At 59.7% G+C, this 14,592-nt stretch overlaps 1 protein-coding gene across 5 annotated transcripts in view; it reads left to right on the top strand.

Moving 5' to 3' along the window:
* The first annotated feature begins 4,212 nt into the window (after positions 1 to 4,212).
* The window catches only part of GLIS2 (GLIS family zinc finger 2), a 33,729-nt gene continuing 23,349 nt past the window's right edge, over positions 4,213 to 14,592 (top strand). The window contains exons 1-2 of one of the 5 annotated variants that reach the window (XM_065559828.1): positions 4,217 to 5,008; positions 5,953 to 6,025. The gene's annotated coding sequence lies outside the window, so the exon portion shown is untranslated. Of the gene's footprint in view, positions 5,009 to 5,952; positions 6,026 to 14,592 lie in introns of all 5 variants that reach the window. The other 4 variants (XM_065559829.1, XM_042854117.2, XM_008162533.4 and 1 more) reach the window with 4 other exon arrangements.

Raw genomic sequence — 14,592 nt, 5'->3', positions numbered from 1 at the left:
GTCATGGGAACTGCCGGGAGGAGGGGTGGAGTGGAGGAGAGGATAGGACTCACCAGGCAGCAGCAGGCAGTGCGGGCCTCAGGGAAGGGGCAGAGCCAACATAGTTCAGGTGTCCGGCAGCAGCTTCACCAGGGGAGGCCTCCCCTGGCCTATTATACCTGCCGCCCACGGCCTGCTAGCTGTGTATTCTTGTGCAGTGTGGGCAGCCCTCCTGGGCTAGCTGGATGGGGGCGGGGGGGCAACAGCCATTAGCTGTTCCCCCTAGTCCCAGCAGTTCTTCCCTTTTCCCCCAGTGCCCTGTTCTGTTCTTCCCTTCATCTCTGCCTCTCTGAGCACTGCTCCAAATGCCCCAAGCTGACAAGGGCCAAGCTCTGCCTCTTGATCAATTTTTCCTCTGGAACATGCCCATGGTTTCTCTGCTCCCTGCAGACACACCAGGGCTGTTAACGGGCTGCTAACGTGGCAGCATGCTCTATCCTCACCACTTGTCCCTCACTGCTGGGAAAACAAGGGACATTTGTGCACATACTGTTATTGCATGGCCTCATGGGCAGGAGCCATGTTTCAACTCTCGTTCAGCAGTACAGGTAACCTGTCACCATGAGAGATGGGGCTTCAGGCCATGAGAGTTCACCCAGGGGAGGGGTTATGGATTTGAAAATTAGATTCAACTAACCCTTCATGCAGCACCTCAGAGTCACCCCCAGGAGTCCAGGATGGCTTGAGGCCCTGGCCACGAGATCCGGAATCTTTCCCTCTAGCTCAATGGCCTGGCTCCATTGACATTAACTCCTAGGTTACCTGTGGCCCATATTGAAATGAGGGCTGATCTCAGTGTATTTCCAATTCACAGATTTTAAGGGCAGAAGCACAGTGATCACCTACTCTGTCCTCCTGTAACACAGGCCAGAGACCTGCCCCAAAATAATTAGCTTGCCCCTTTCGCAGGCAGCAGCAGAGAAGGTGAGGATTGATAGAGCCACTGAAACTGAACTCCCTTTTCCCATCCGGCTGGTCAGCAGGACCTGGGGCCTTTAGCAGCTTCAGCATTTTGTAAAGAACTCTGTTTTTTTAAAGGGAGAACTTTGGAATAGGTTTTCCACAGACCCTGCTGTGCCCACTCACCCATCCACTCTCCAAGGAAGCTTGGCTTTGGCATCCAGGCAGGGGTGGCTCCAGGCACCAGCGCACCAAGCACATGCCTGAGGCGGCATGTCGCGGGGGGGCCTGCTGGTCTCCGTGAGGGCGGCAGTCAGGCTACCTTCGGCGGCATGCCTGCGGGATGTCCGCCAGTCCCACGGTTTCGGCGGCAATTTGGCGGTGGGTATGCCGAAGGCGTGGGACCTGCAGATCACCCGCAGGCATGCTGCCAAATCCACGTTACCAGCAGACCTTCCGCAGGCATGCTGCCGAAAGCCACCTGACTGCCGTGCTTGGGGCGGCAAAATACATAGAGCCACCCCTGCATCCAGGGGTCAGCCAGGTTTCTGCTTCTGCCCACCTTCTCCAGCACCTGCCCCACTTCCCCCAGTCACTGGGATAGGGCTTTGCCAACACTCTGATCTGCTCTGTCAGGAAGCTCCTGCTCCTCTGCCCACCCCTTTTCACAGCTGGCCTCCTTTGGCCACAGTCACAGGGTGAGTCAGGGGCTCATCTGCTGGTAACGTGGATTTGGGGGGAGGGATAGCTCAGTGGTTTGAGCATTGGTCTGCTAAACCCAGGGTTGTGAGTTCAATCCTTGAGGGGGCCATTTAGGGATCTGGGGCAAAATCAGTACTTGGTCCTGCTAGTGAAGGCAGGGGGCTGGACTCGATGACCTTTCAAGGTCCCTTCCAGTTCTAGGAGATGGGATATCTCCATATATTATTATTATTATTATCTAGGACCAGAGCTCAGGGCTTGCTTGGCTCTTGTGGATCACAGGACCACTCCCAAAGAGCCCTGCAAACCAGGCAGCGACACAGTAACAGACAGTGAGATGGAGCCAGGGGTGCAATCCCCATGGCTTGGGACCCTCCACAGCAGCTGGGGGGGGGGGGGGGGGGGGGGGGAGGGGGAGAGCAGCCTGCACTGGCTCCAGCAGAGGAAGCTCCGACTCCTGTGCTTACTGTAACCCCCCGCCCCCAAGCTGGGCTCAGCTGGCCCTACTCTCCCCTCTCCCGCTGTAGTCTCACCCAACCCCCAGTCTCACCCATCAGCCCGTTCTCACACACACCCCGACCCGCGCAGCAGGGCACTATTCCAGCGGGCCCCAGGGAAGCAGAACTGAGCCCCGCAGGCCCGGAAGGGGAGCCAGCCACCGGCCCCTCCGGGGAGCAGCCCTGGCTGCTGTTGCTGCTGCCGCCCTTCATGTTCCCCGCCCGGCCCAGCCCCAGCTGGGCCGCTGCCCAGCAGCCCTGAGCCCACAGCGGGGAGTTTCCACTTAGTCACGGCCGGGGAATCTCTCCTCTCCCCGCCCCGCCCCTTGGCGGGGCGTGGCGCGAGCTCCAGCGCTCCCCCACCTCCTGCCTCCGGAAGCGGGGCGGCCCCATCGTAGGGCCCAGCCGGGGCAGCGGCCTCCGCCCGACGGAAATAGCCATAGGCCGCCCGGGCCATACAGCCACCACCGCCCTCCTGCGCGTCACGCCCAGCTGCCATGACATCAGGGTGATCTGATGACATCACACGCTGAAGGTGGCCGGGGCGGCGCTGTGTGATGGGCTCCCCGGAGAGACGCGGGGACCTGCTGTCCCTTGTCTTGCACCATGGCCAGATTCCCTAGTACCTGCCCCTGCTTTAAACCGACTTTGCCAGGGCTCAGTGGCTACAGGAGGGGCCAGGGAAAAGCGGCTTTATTGGCTACATTTGCTGTCTTAAACTACATCACTTCCTGTGGGGAAGGCCGATAAAGGGGCGGCTCCCAGGAGCGAGGCTGTGGCTAGGGAGTAAAGCAGTGGCTGGCAGTTGTTTTGGAGGTTAATTCTTATGCCTGTTCATGTGGGCACAGCTGTAACCTTAGCCCTTCCTCCTCTAAAGAGGCGTCGCGAGTTCTCTCGATAGCCCCATAGTCGGTATTGGTTGTCCTGGCTGCCTGCGCTGTCCCTGAGTTCTCGGGAATCTGGAAATGCTCCAATCTCAAAACGTTGCTGAGGTTTCAGATCGTAAAGAAGAAAGGGGATGAATCATGGTTGTGCAAATTCCCCTCCTCTCTGCCCCCCCCCCTGCACTGGCTTAGGCTCTTGTTCCATCTACTGCTACAGCCCCCCTATGGGAGCCTTTGGCTGCCCCCTTCTGACCAGGTAGTTGGCAGAACTTTCAGAATCGGGATTGGCTGCAGGGTCATTGGAGCAAGGTGAAGGGCTCCCAGCCAGCGCCCTGGACCCTCCCCTGGCCTGCATGCACTCAAAGCCCCATGCTGGCAAGGAGGAGTGGGCACAGAGCCCAGGGATGCTGCCTGGCCTTGCACTACTGCAGGGCACCAAGCCAGCCCCAACTCTAGTCTGAACACACACACCATTCACGCAGATGCTTTGGTCTCTCCTTCCCCTCTATGCCCAGGTAATTCACAGCAGTTTCATTTACTGCAAGGATTTTGTGCCCCCTCTCACGTGAGAACCTCAAACCACTTTTGCAGGCGTTAGTTCCCAGGCTGAGCCTGGCAGTTCCCCCTAAGGCACTTCATTAATAGTAGCAGTTTACCAATGGGAAACTGAGGCAAAGTGACCTGCCTGTGGCCACACAGCAAATCGGTGGCAGAGCTCAGAAGAGACTCCACGAGTCCTGATGGAACCACCAGACCTAGCCCCTTCTTCGCAACTCCCTTAAGCCACTTAGCAAAGAGAACCAGCGGGGAATGTAAAAGGGCACCAAAAATAAAAGTGCTGCTGTGGAACCTGCCTGCCACCCCCTCCCCTGGGGCTTCCTACCCCTCTCCGATCCTTTCAGCCCTTGCCGCAGGGCTGAGGGAGGGAACGGGCAAAGGATGTGTGAGAGAGGAATGCAGGGCAGCCATCGTTTCCCAGCTGCCCCCCGGGGTGCATTGCTCACACCCCTGCGCCCGGAGGAGCTCTCCTCGCCTCCCTGCAGCGGCCGGGCTGCAGCCTGTGACCTTCCCTGATCCTGGCGCAGCGGGGGAGCTGGATTCCTGCAGGGATTTCCTGGGGAATGTGGGGAGGTGGGTGGTGGGCCGGGGCTGGGACTGCATTGTGCGCGTCCCCCCCCCCCCCCCCCCCGGCTGCGCTGTGTGCCTGCTTCTCCAGCCTGTCCTAGTGCTGCCCTCTAGCCAGGGGAGGAGCTGCTGGGGGGCATGCGCTCAGCTCCTTTGGTTCAGCCTTGAAATGGAGAATTTGTCTGAAACTGATCAGCGCTGGTCAATTTCAGACAGCTCCGCAGGGCTGCAATAAATCACGCTGGGAAATAACACCCCCCTTCACACCCCCATCCATCCATCCACCCACCCACCATCCCTTCCTCCCTCCCTCCCTCTCCTCTTTTCCCCTGAAACAGGCGATCACCTCTGATCCGCAGCCTTTTCCTTTCAAACCACTCACTCCCCCCCCCCACACCAAAAAAAAGCCGGAGGAGGAGAAGAGACGCTTCCATCTCCCCGCAGCCCCTGCTCGCTTTGCGCCGCAAGCCCCCTCCCCACCTAGGAGCCTGCCGCCTGGAAGCAGAGACCAGCCCCTCCACCCTCCTTCCCCAGGACGGAGAGACACAAATCCAGCGCTAGAGGCAACGGCAAACATCCCTGATCTCCGGAGCTGCAGATGTGGCGGAGCAGCCGACGGCCCAGGCGCTGGGGGTGTTCCAGGGAAAGCCGCTCTTTCTTCTTCCAGGCGAGCTCCCCATTTGCTTCGGCTCCCGGGGCCCCGTGGAAACCTGTCCTCCCTGCTTCACCAATTTGCAGTCTGCTGTGAAAATTCCGGTACGATCCTCCGACACCCCGCTCCATCTCAACCCCCGCAGCAGGCAAGAGACACACAAAGCGGCGAGGAGCAGAGGCTTGTCTCCCCCCTCCCCCGTAGAAAAGGTAAGGGAATCCGCGTTGCCCTCAGTGCACCGGGCTGTGATATTGCCAACTCTTTGTCGTGCTGTTTGCTTGTTGGGGGGGCGGGGGCGGGGGTTGGCTGGCGGAGTCACTTTCCATAAAGATTGCAAGAGATTGGTTGCAGATCTCCCCCGGATTTTTTGTTGGGGGGTGTCTTGGGCTTGATATGGTAGAGCTAGTGCAGGGGGGAGCAGGTTGTTAATAACTAGTTTGTATGTTGATTCAGTAAGTGCCACTCACCTTGTGCTGTTGTGAGACCTCCTATTCCCCCCCCCCACCTTTATTTCAGATATAAAGCAGAAAACTTCAGCGTGAAAGCCCCCCCCCACACACACACACACAGACATTTTTGGAAATAGCCATCAGTTGCAGCAGGCTGCCTTTATCGGGGGGGGGGGTATTCTGGATTGTAGGAGGAAGTTGTGTGTCATGAACATTCATTAAGTGGAAGCAAACGCTTTGTAGTAAGGGCAGGTTTCAAAGGAACACCCCCACACACACACACAACTACCAGTAAACAAGTAACCTCCCCCCCACACATACACCCTCATTTCAATTTGGGTCTAGATGCCCAGGGCTGCTGAGATTGGCTAGGGAGTCACCCTCCAGTGAACCTGCCCCCTCTCTTCCTCTTGGAAGCAGAAAGGACATTTCTTTCTCTGTCTCTGCCAAGCATTTCAGGCGCCCTGGAAGAAAATGCAGGGCAGTGTGTATAAAATGGTGCTAACCAGAGGCTCCAGCCGGCCAGGGCTCTTAGCTGCATGACTTACATGACTCTCCAGACACCACTGGAAGAGGAAAATAGCTATTGCAAAGAGAAGAGGGGCTCCCAGGTCCCTGCAGGGGCAGGCCAGGTTTGGGTGTCAATAACTCAAGTCCTCAGCTGGACTGGTTTTGAGCCCTGCAGTTTTCTTATGTCTTGCTAGAGTGCTGCCAACATGCAGCGTGCTCCCCAGTGAGAATGGACGGGACCTCTGCTCCGCAGCACTTACAATCAAAGTAGGCCTGAATTTCATTTTGTTGGCTCTGGCAGTGAGTTTCTGGGGCCCATGAGGGATCCTGTTCTGGAGAGGAAAATGAACAGGAAGCTGGGCTGGCACCGTCTGCCTGGCCCCTGCTGGCACAGCCGGAATTCCCAGCGCACTTTGGGCTGAGGAGTGGAGGCTGCAGTGAACTGGCTCTGTCCCTCCAGCAGGTCCCTTTGGTGATGCATGCATGTGTGAGAGCGTGGTGGCGTGGCTAACTCTGCTGGCTCGTGCTTGTCTGTTTTGCCTCTTCCAAGGAGAGATGGAACCTAAGGCTGCTGGGCTGTGTGCCCCTTGCTGTAGCGCCTGTGCCAATGTGGGCTGGTGGGTTTGCGCAGCCATGTGTGATCTTTAGTGGCATGTCCAGCTAAGTGGTTTGGTTTGGGAATTCATGTGCTGGCACCTCAGGACTTGCAGGTGCCTAGACCCCATGGCCATGGGTGTGTTGGGATGATGGAGCCCATCCCTGACTGACCATGTGGTTTATAGTGATATCAGGCTATGCACTTCTCAAGCTAAGCAGGGTCTGCCTTGGCCAGGGTTGTGATGGGAGACATGTAAGGGAGGGACCAGAAGAAGTGGGCTATGGTGTTGCTGGTTCATTAGGGGACACTCTTCAATATGGGCCCAATGCCCCACCTTGGTACTAGGGAGCACTGTGTTGCCATCTGCTGGTCTTTCTGTGCCTGCTTGTTGTCATGGCGTGCTTTGTACCACAGAAGGGTCATCCTGGCCAAATCCTACCTGGGGTAGCTAAACTTCCCCTGGTAGTTTCATCTGGATAAGATCTTCTCCCCCATTCCCTGAATTAAACTGGAGTGTTGCTGTGCCCTGTTAAATGGCTGCTGGGTTTCCCTCCAGAGGTGGTAGCATTTCAGTGGTGGGTGATGTGTGTTTGGAGTCTTGTGGAGGTGGCAGAAATGAGTGACTCACTTGAGACTTGCCCTTCACGCCAGGCTGAAATTCCTCTCCAACACCACAGTGCTGGACCGAGCACAAGGATGCAGCAGAGGACAGCTGACATTTCTGTACCGTTGTTGTGGTCAGGTCACACTTCGACCGTGAGCCTTTTGGAAATCTGACCCTGGCACGCTCCAGTCTTTGGCTAATAAACCCACACTCCCCAGATCTTGAAGGTCACCCCGCCCCTGTGCCCAGCACCTCCCAGGGAAAAGATGTTGAGAATCAATAGCAACAGTTTCTAACTGAGGGGGAAGGGAAGGGAGCTGGCCCGGGTATTGGGGCGTAGATCAGGCAGCAGGGCTGGGGATGGCTGTGCAGTGGGAGTCAAGGAGACAGCAGAGAGCCCCATGGCTCAGCAAGTGCCCCTCCCCACACAGCCCCATACAGCTCTGCTCCCTGCCTACCCAGCCTCGTGCCCCTCTGCACAGCCCGGATTTCTCCACTCCAGCCCCCTACCTCATTCTGCTTCTAACGTGGATGGATGTTGCCACCAAGCGATACCAACGGGATGACTTCCTATGATGAGAAATACGGATTTTTACAAAAACCTAGGAGATCCCCTCCCCCCAGCTTTTGGTCGCTGACAGTGGCGGTTGCTGAAGCGGGAGGGTGATTTAGAGACCTGGGTACTTGTCCCAGCTCAGCTCTCAGCCCTTGGGCCTGTCACCTTTGTGCCTCATTTCCCATGGTAGCTCCACGCCTGGCCACCCAAACATAGCACGCTGCCTTCCAACCAACACACACCCAGCCACGGCATGCCCAGGGCCTCACCAGCATATTCACACGTACAGCCCAAACCGTGGGCACGCTCAGCATTGCGCCTCCGTCTGTGGAGAACATGCATTCCTCAGGCTGGTGATGTGATGGGGGGGAGCGGGACGGTGTACTGGGTGCTGGAGCTGAAAGAGGGTCTGTGGTGCAGCTGGTAGGGTGTGAATGTGTTTGCCTAGCATGGCATTTGGGTGGCCAGGTGGGGGAGGGGAGGCTGGGACCGGCATTTAGGTGGCCAGGCAGGACGAGGAGGGTGACATGGGTGTTTGGGTGGCCAGGTGGGGGGCAGGAGGCTGATGGGGGCATTTGGGTGGCCAGGCAGTGGAGGGGAGGCTGGCACAGGCATTTGCATGGGTGGCAGGTGAAGCACCAGAGGGCCCTGCCCCCCCGCCTGAGCATCCGCCCCCCTTCTCCGCCAGAGCTCCCCCTCCCCGTGGCCACCAACTGCCCTGGAGCACCAGGTAGGCAGTGCGTGGGCCCTCCCTCCCTGTCCTCTAGCACAGGACAGGCAGGCGGCGCACGGCCCCCCCCCCCAGCTGCCAAGCACAAGGGGGATGGGCAGCATGTAGTCCTCCCTCCCCCCCTCCGCAGCCCCTGAGCACAGGGAGGGCGGGTGGGTGGCATGCGGGCCCCCCAAATACAGGGCGGGCAGCCCCAGTGCCTTCAGCCCACCCCCCCACGCTGGGGCCCCCCAGCGCAGGGCATCCCCAGCCACCCCAAGTCCTGGCCACCCTAGCCCCAGCCCCAGCACGCTGCTTCCCTGAAGAGGAGCGGCCTGCCTGGGCTGGGCCATTGGGGCCAAGCAGGGAAGGGCAAGCAGGGCTTTGAAGAGGAACGTGGGTGGGATCACCCCGGGCTGTTTGGGGAGGCACAGCCTCCCCCAGCCTATGCGATGTGGCGCACATGGGCGTTTGGGTGGCCAGGCGGGGGAAGGGAGGCTGGTGGGGACATTTGGGTGGCCGGCTGGGGGAGATGAGGGTGACATGGGCGTTTGGGTGGCCGGGTGGGGGAGGAGAGGGTGACATGGGCATTTGGGTGGCCGGGTGGGGGAGAGGAGGCTGGGTGGTGGCATTTGGGTGGTTGGGCGGGGGAGGTGAGGGTGACGTGGGTGTTTGGGTGGCCGGACGGGGGAGGGGAGGTTGACATGGTCCATGAACGTTGGCTTTCCCTGGCAATGTCCTGTCTGTTCCATGATTGCGTTGCTAGGAAATGCGCTGCAGCAACCTGAACTGCAGGTTCATGATGCTCCATGGTGGGGGAGCTGTGCGACGTAAGCGAGGGACCCCCTGATGGGGTTTGATGGGCATGAGGGCAGGCCAGTAGCTGTGCTAGGCCAGCCGCGCTGAGTGCTCACAGGCTCGGCGTGTGCCCCACATCTGCACTGGGATTCTTGTCTCCCTCCATCTCCAGGGCCCTGAGTTAGCAGGAGTCCAGCTGTGCAGAGCCCAGGCAGAGAGAGAAATCAGCAGTAGGAAGTGTTTGTAACAAGGACCTGCAATCCCTTGTTTGTCCCTAGAATGATCACCTGGGTGTATTGGCCATGCAGGGCCTCAGGCCGGTGTAATTTGGAGGTTGGGGGCATGGGGGATCCATGTCTCAGGGGGAAAAAAGAGGGGACCTTTCTCTGGCAGATGGATTTGAGGAAGACGGTGGCTCTCTGACTCAGCTCAGGAGCTTGGGGCATTAGAACAAGTGCTGGTGGAGCTGGGGTGGGTGGCAGGGGCTGGGGTGGAAGGCAGAGGGGCAGAATCTAGTGCCACGACAGGCTTGGGGTGGGGTATCTGGGGCTGATCTCCAGGTGTTGCATGTTGAGAAATGTCTGCTAATAAATCCCCCTCCCGCAGGGATCTGATATTAAACTTCTCCCTCCCGCTGGGGTCCTCCAACTTCAGCACCCAGAGCTTGGGAGGTGACTGCGTTGGGCCCCGGAGTTCAATCCCTGCCCGTGCTGAAATCGCTAGCGTGCGTTGCCTTCGAAAGCCCCCCTCCCCTGCAGAGCCCCTGTCAAGAGCAGGGCCCTACACGGCCTGGCTGGGGAGAAAGAGCTGACCATGAGTTGTTACCACTCCTAGTCCCATGGCCCGAGGGTGTCAAGTGGCACTTTACCCGCTGCCATGGTTCAGCCCACGGCTGGTTTGCTTTGCTGTCTGTGTACTGCAGCATGCTGAGCCCCTTCTCCGGTGGGTCACCTGCCCTCCCAAAGCCTGAGCCGGACCTGCCCACCTTCTAGAGTCCCTAACCCCTGTGCTGGGGTGAGAACAGCCCTGATCCTGCCCTCAGGCTGCCCCACTCGTGAACTGGGCCCTGTCTGCAGCAGGTTCTCCCTCCTTGCGTCTTTCCACCTACATTCCTCACCTCTCAAGCAGGTGCTCAGGAGAGCCAGAGCTCTCTGCATTTGGCTCCCTTCCCAGGGGAAAAGCCACTGGGAAACAAACAGATGGAGTGAAGTGGGCTCTGTGAGCTCCCTGGCCCCGTCCCTGCCCTGGGCTCCCTTCTACCCCCAGCCCAAGGGAGCCCCCTTGCTCATCTACCCCAGGCACAGGCTCTCTATCCTCAGGCCCCAAGGCAGAGCCTCCCTGCACATCCTGGCTTTCTTGTATCCCTAGGTGCCCACCTTGCAAAGCCCGGGGAGACCCCAGCCTGTCTCATGCCTGCGGGCCCATCCGGGGAGCCGTGTGATGTGGCTCAGCTGAGCATGCGCTTTGCCACTCCCGAAACTGCCCGGAACTGTGCATTCATTCCTGGCAGGGGGCAGTAACTGGCTGGCGGAGCCTTTCCCACACTGAAGCACAGGAGCGTCTGCCTCGGTGCTGGACCTGTCCTCCAGCTCTGCCATGGTGCTGGAGGGGGGTGGGGAGGGGGCTGCCTGCAAAAGCCCTAGCCCCTGGCATTTCCCAGGGCTAGCCTGGCAAGACACAAAGGGGCAGGGAGCTAGCAGACAGACTGCTGCCCTCGCGAGGCCTCGGCAGACGGCCCCGGTGCCAAGGAGGCTGCGAGCTGCTAAAAGGCTCTCTTGTTTGAAAGGCTTATTTTGTAGCTCAGGGCCGTGTCCTTCCCAGCAGCCAAGACAAGCCAATCTGGCTACTGCGTGCCGGGGCTGGGGCCGTAGGGAGCAGCCACCTGGCCTCCCGATCAGACCACCAGCTGCCAGCCTAGTGCTTGCACGGCCCTCTGGGTACGACACCCTGGTGGCTGAGGAGAGAAGGGTTCCCACTCTTCCCTCTGTGCAGGACCCGTCTTGGGTTAGGAAGGGAAGAGGGGTCTGCAGGGCTTGTCCTGGAGGGGGAGGCTCTAAGGGGCATCAGAGGAGGTGGCAGTCCCAGCGTGGGATCCATATAGTGCAGGAGTATTCACAGTAACTCACTGGATGGCAGTAGTGCCCATTGTGCCAGGTGCTGCCCAGTGAGAGGCCGACCCTGCCCACTGAGCCAGTCAGACAGAGGAAGGGTTCTCACCCCACTGGCCAGGTGAGGAATTGAGGCCCACAAAGACAAAGGGGCTTGCTCAGAGTCCCCCAGGGAGCCTGTAGCACAGCTGGGAACTGGACGCAGCTCTCCTGGGTCGCTGTCCAGCCATCCTCCCTCTGTAAGTTCCAGGGACACTCTGCCCTTGCAACTGGCAGCTGCGGGAGTCCCAGCTCCAGCCAGTCTGCAGGTGCTGGGTGCACATGTTGTGAGCAGGGCCACCCTGGCGGCTGGCATCACTCTGAACAGCCCGGGGATGTGGGGGGGACTTCCCCCCCCCGCAGCATTCAGACGCTTTCTTTCCTAGCACCGGTGAGATTCTCCCCAGTGTACTGGAAACACTCTGCACCTCCTTTTACAGCCTCTCCCCTCCGCCAGCCACTCTGGAGAGGGTCTGGCCCATCCGTGGACCAGCCAGGGCTGTTCTAACAGCATTGCAGGAGGGGCGCAGCGTGGTGGGACTCGACTGTCCAGCAACCCCTGATGAAACTCCTGTGGACACATGGGGAAAAGGAGGAGCAGGCCACTGTCAGGTTCAATAGCCCGTCATGCCACACTGACAGGCCGGCGTTTGCTTTTTCCAAGATGGTCAGGGAGGCAATCCCATGCTCTTGGTGTCCCTAAACCTTCCATTGCCAGAATCTGGGAGTGGACGACAGGGGATGGAGCACTCGATTGCCCTGTACTGTTCATTCCCTCTAAAGCACCTGGCACCAGCCACTGTCAGAAGACCGGATACTGGGCTAGATGGACCATTGGTCTGACCCTGTATGGCCGTTCTTACCTTCTTATGGTCAACCCTCTCCCTCTGGTTGTAATTCTCCTGCTCCCCTCTTACCCAGAGTCTTCCCAGGAAAGCTGAGGGGATGAGGCCTGACATTCTAATGGAAAAAACAAACAGCAAGCCGACTGACCCTTCCAGGCCGCTGCTCCTCAACAGAAAGCCTGGCCCAGACCCGCCCCGTCTCAGGGCAGGGCGCCACGTGACTCCAACCCAGCTGCTAGAAGTACCATCTGGCTGATCCACGCTGCCTCCTCATCTGGGCAGCATATTCCACAGCATCCATGTGGCCTCTTAGAGCTCTGGGTTCGGTTCCTGCTGCTGCCCTCCTGCACTGTGGGAAAGGGGTTCTGGCTCCTCCAGACCCAGGTTGGGGGCAGGTGGGCAGCCCCAGCACCTCTCTTGATGCTGGTATTGGCATCGCTGGTGGGACGCACGCTACCCCTCTCACCCATTCAGGCCTCCAGCCCTCACCTGTCTCAGGGCAGGATCCTGTGACCTCCAGACCGGGCCCAAGGCTGCAGACTCTCGGGTCTCTCTGTGATCCCCTCTGTTGGTTTGAGTTCAGTGCAGCACCTGCTGTCCCGTTCTGCTGGGGCAGGGGCAGCCAGTGCCCAGTTAGAGCTCCTAAGACAAAGTACTGTTTCCTCAGAATGGAAGTGTCTAAAACACATGATCCCACTGAGCAACGTCTGGGCAGGTCTGGCTGTTCTCCTCCTGCAGGGCTGTTTCTGGTCCCAGCCTCCTGCCTCTCAGTGAGTCACCCTCTCCCCAGGCCAGGCTGTTTTACTGCTCAGGGCCCTTTGTCTGCTGAACCAGGTCAAACCAGGCCGGGGGCTGTTTCCAGGAGTGGAGGAGCGGCTTCAGCTGTTACCTGCTTTGTTCCACTCCTGGTGCTTTGCATTAATTACACCCCCCACTCCTCCCACGGTTGGCCTCCCTTATGTGACCCATTTAGCCGGGAATACAATCTCTGCCAGCCTGGCAGTCCATGGATAGCGTTAACACAACCAGCCTCTAATGCTCCATGTGTCCATCATGGGTGCTGGCCCCGCAGGGGTCCCGCAGCTCCCCCACACCATCAGAGAAGTAGGGGAAAGCGCTGGAGTAGAGGGTTCCACTCCTATCCCTTTTCCCACATCCCTTTTCTTTCCCGGAGCAGCCTGCATGTGAGAAGGCTGCATTCCCCGGCCACCCCATCCTCCCCTGAATCCCCTCAGCTCCCACCTGTGTGGGCTCCCTGGGCCAGGCTGATGTGTCACCATGAGACTAGGGGCGCAGTGGCTCTGTCCACAGCACTGCACGGGGGGCTGGCACACACAGCTGGTGTATCCCATGCCTGGTGCCAGACCCCGCCTCCCATTTCTGAATCCATCACCCCCCGCCCCGGGTCTGTTCCCCACCCCAATGCCCTGCCTGGCCAGCCCAGCAGGGCTGTGCAGCAGGTGCCCGGCCACAACTGGTATGTGCAATCCAGCCTGGAGCAGATGGGCTTGTGGCTCCGGGAGCATCTCTCAGTACCCAGGCACTAGGGGCCCGGGTCTCCTCTCTCATGGGGGTCCATGGAACGGGCGTGGTTTTCAGCCTCGTCTCCAGAGGAGTGGTGGCTGGGCTCCCCTTTGCTGCTGCCCGGGCTTCTGGCTTGACCGGAGCATCGCCCATCCATCCCCATCCGCGCTGGCCTTGCCGTTAGCCTGCCCGCGGGCCATCGCGAGTGCTGCCAGGCGGCTGGGGCATTTCAGGGCCCATTGCCCCGCTTGCGTGTGTTTGTGGAGGTGGAGGCTGCTCTGATGGGGCGCAGGGTTGGCCCTGGTCTTTGCCCCACTCTCTCTCCCCTGGATACACGGCAAAGTCGGTTCTTTCTCCAGCCAGCTGCTTAGGAGGGAGCCTTGATTCCCTCCCCACTCACCTGATGGGGCCGCGGGGCGATTCCTTCCTGCCTCTGCCCTGGAGCATGAGGGTGGATTGGACCCTGCTAGGGCTCAGAAGTGCCTGCAGAGGCTCCCTGGGAAGGGCTTGCCCCTCCCTCTCTGAGCCCTGGCACGGCAGCGCAGATGAGGACAATCCCTGTGTCTTTTGGACCTTCCCTGTTTCTCTCCCTTGCTATTTCTGGCCAGCTTCACGACGCAGCTGCGGCTCCACAGACAGCTTGGGGCCGGCCGGCTCCCCGTTGGCAGGAGCCCAGGTGAAGCATTCAGGATGCTGCTGGCTTGTTCTCGGCCCCTCCCGGGCCTAGCAGATTCTGCTGCGATGGCGCCGGGGCTGCCCATGCCCTGGAGGAATCGGGGGCAGGGCTGGACGTGCTCCAGCTCTCCCGGGATATCTGAGAGTATCACGCCTGTGGAACAGGCAAATGCTCTGCTGCGGGGCAGCCATGTTTGACTTTGAACTGAGGGCATGGATGCTGCCCCCACCGTGGGTGCCAGTGGCTCCCTCCCACCCACCATGCACCCGGCCTCTGAGCCCACGGCCAGACACTGACTAACCTACACCCCCCTCCAGGCCATTACCTGATGGGACCCAGCTGTGCCCTGGTTCTGCAGCAGCTAATGGCAGCACTTC

This window comes from Chrysemys picta, chromosome 10 (assembly GCF_011386835.1).
Source record: "Chrysemys picta bellii isolate R12L10 chromosome 10, ASM1138683v2, whole genome shotgun sequence".
Lineage (NCBI taxonomy): Eukaryota > Metazoa > Chordata > Testudines > Emydidae > Chrysemys > Chrysemys picta.
The sequence above is the reverse complement of the archived record's forward strand: the minus strand, read 5'-3'. Positions and strand labels throughout refer to the sequence as shown.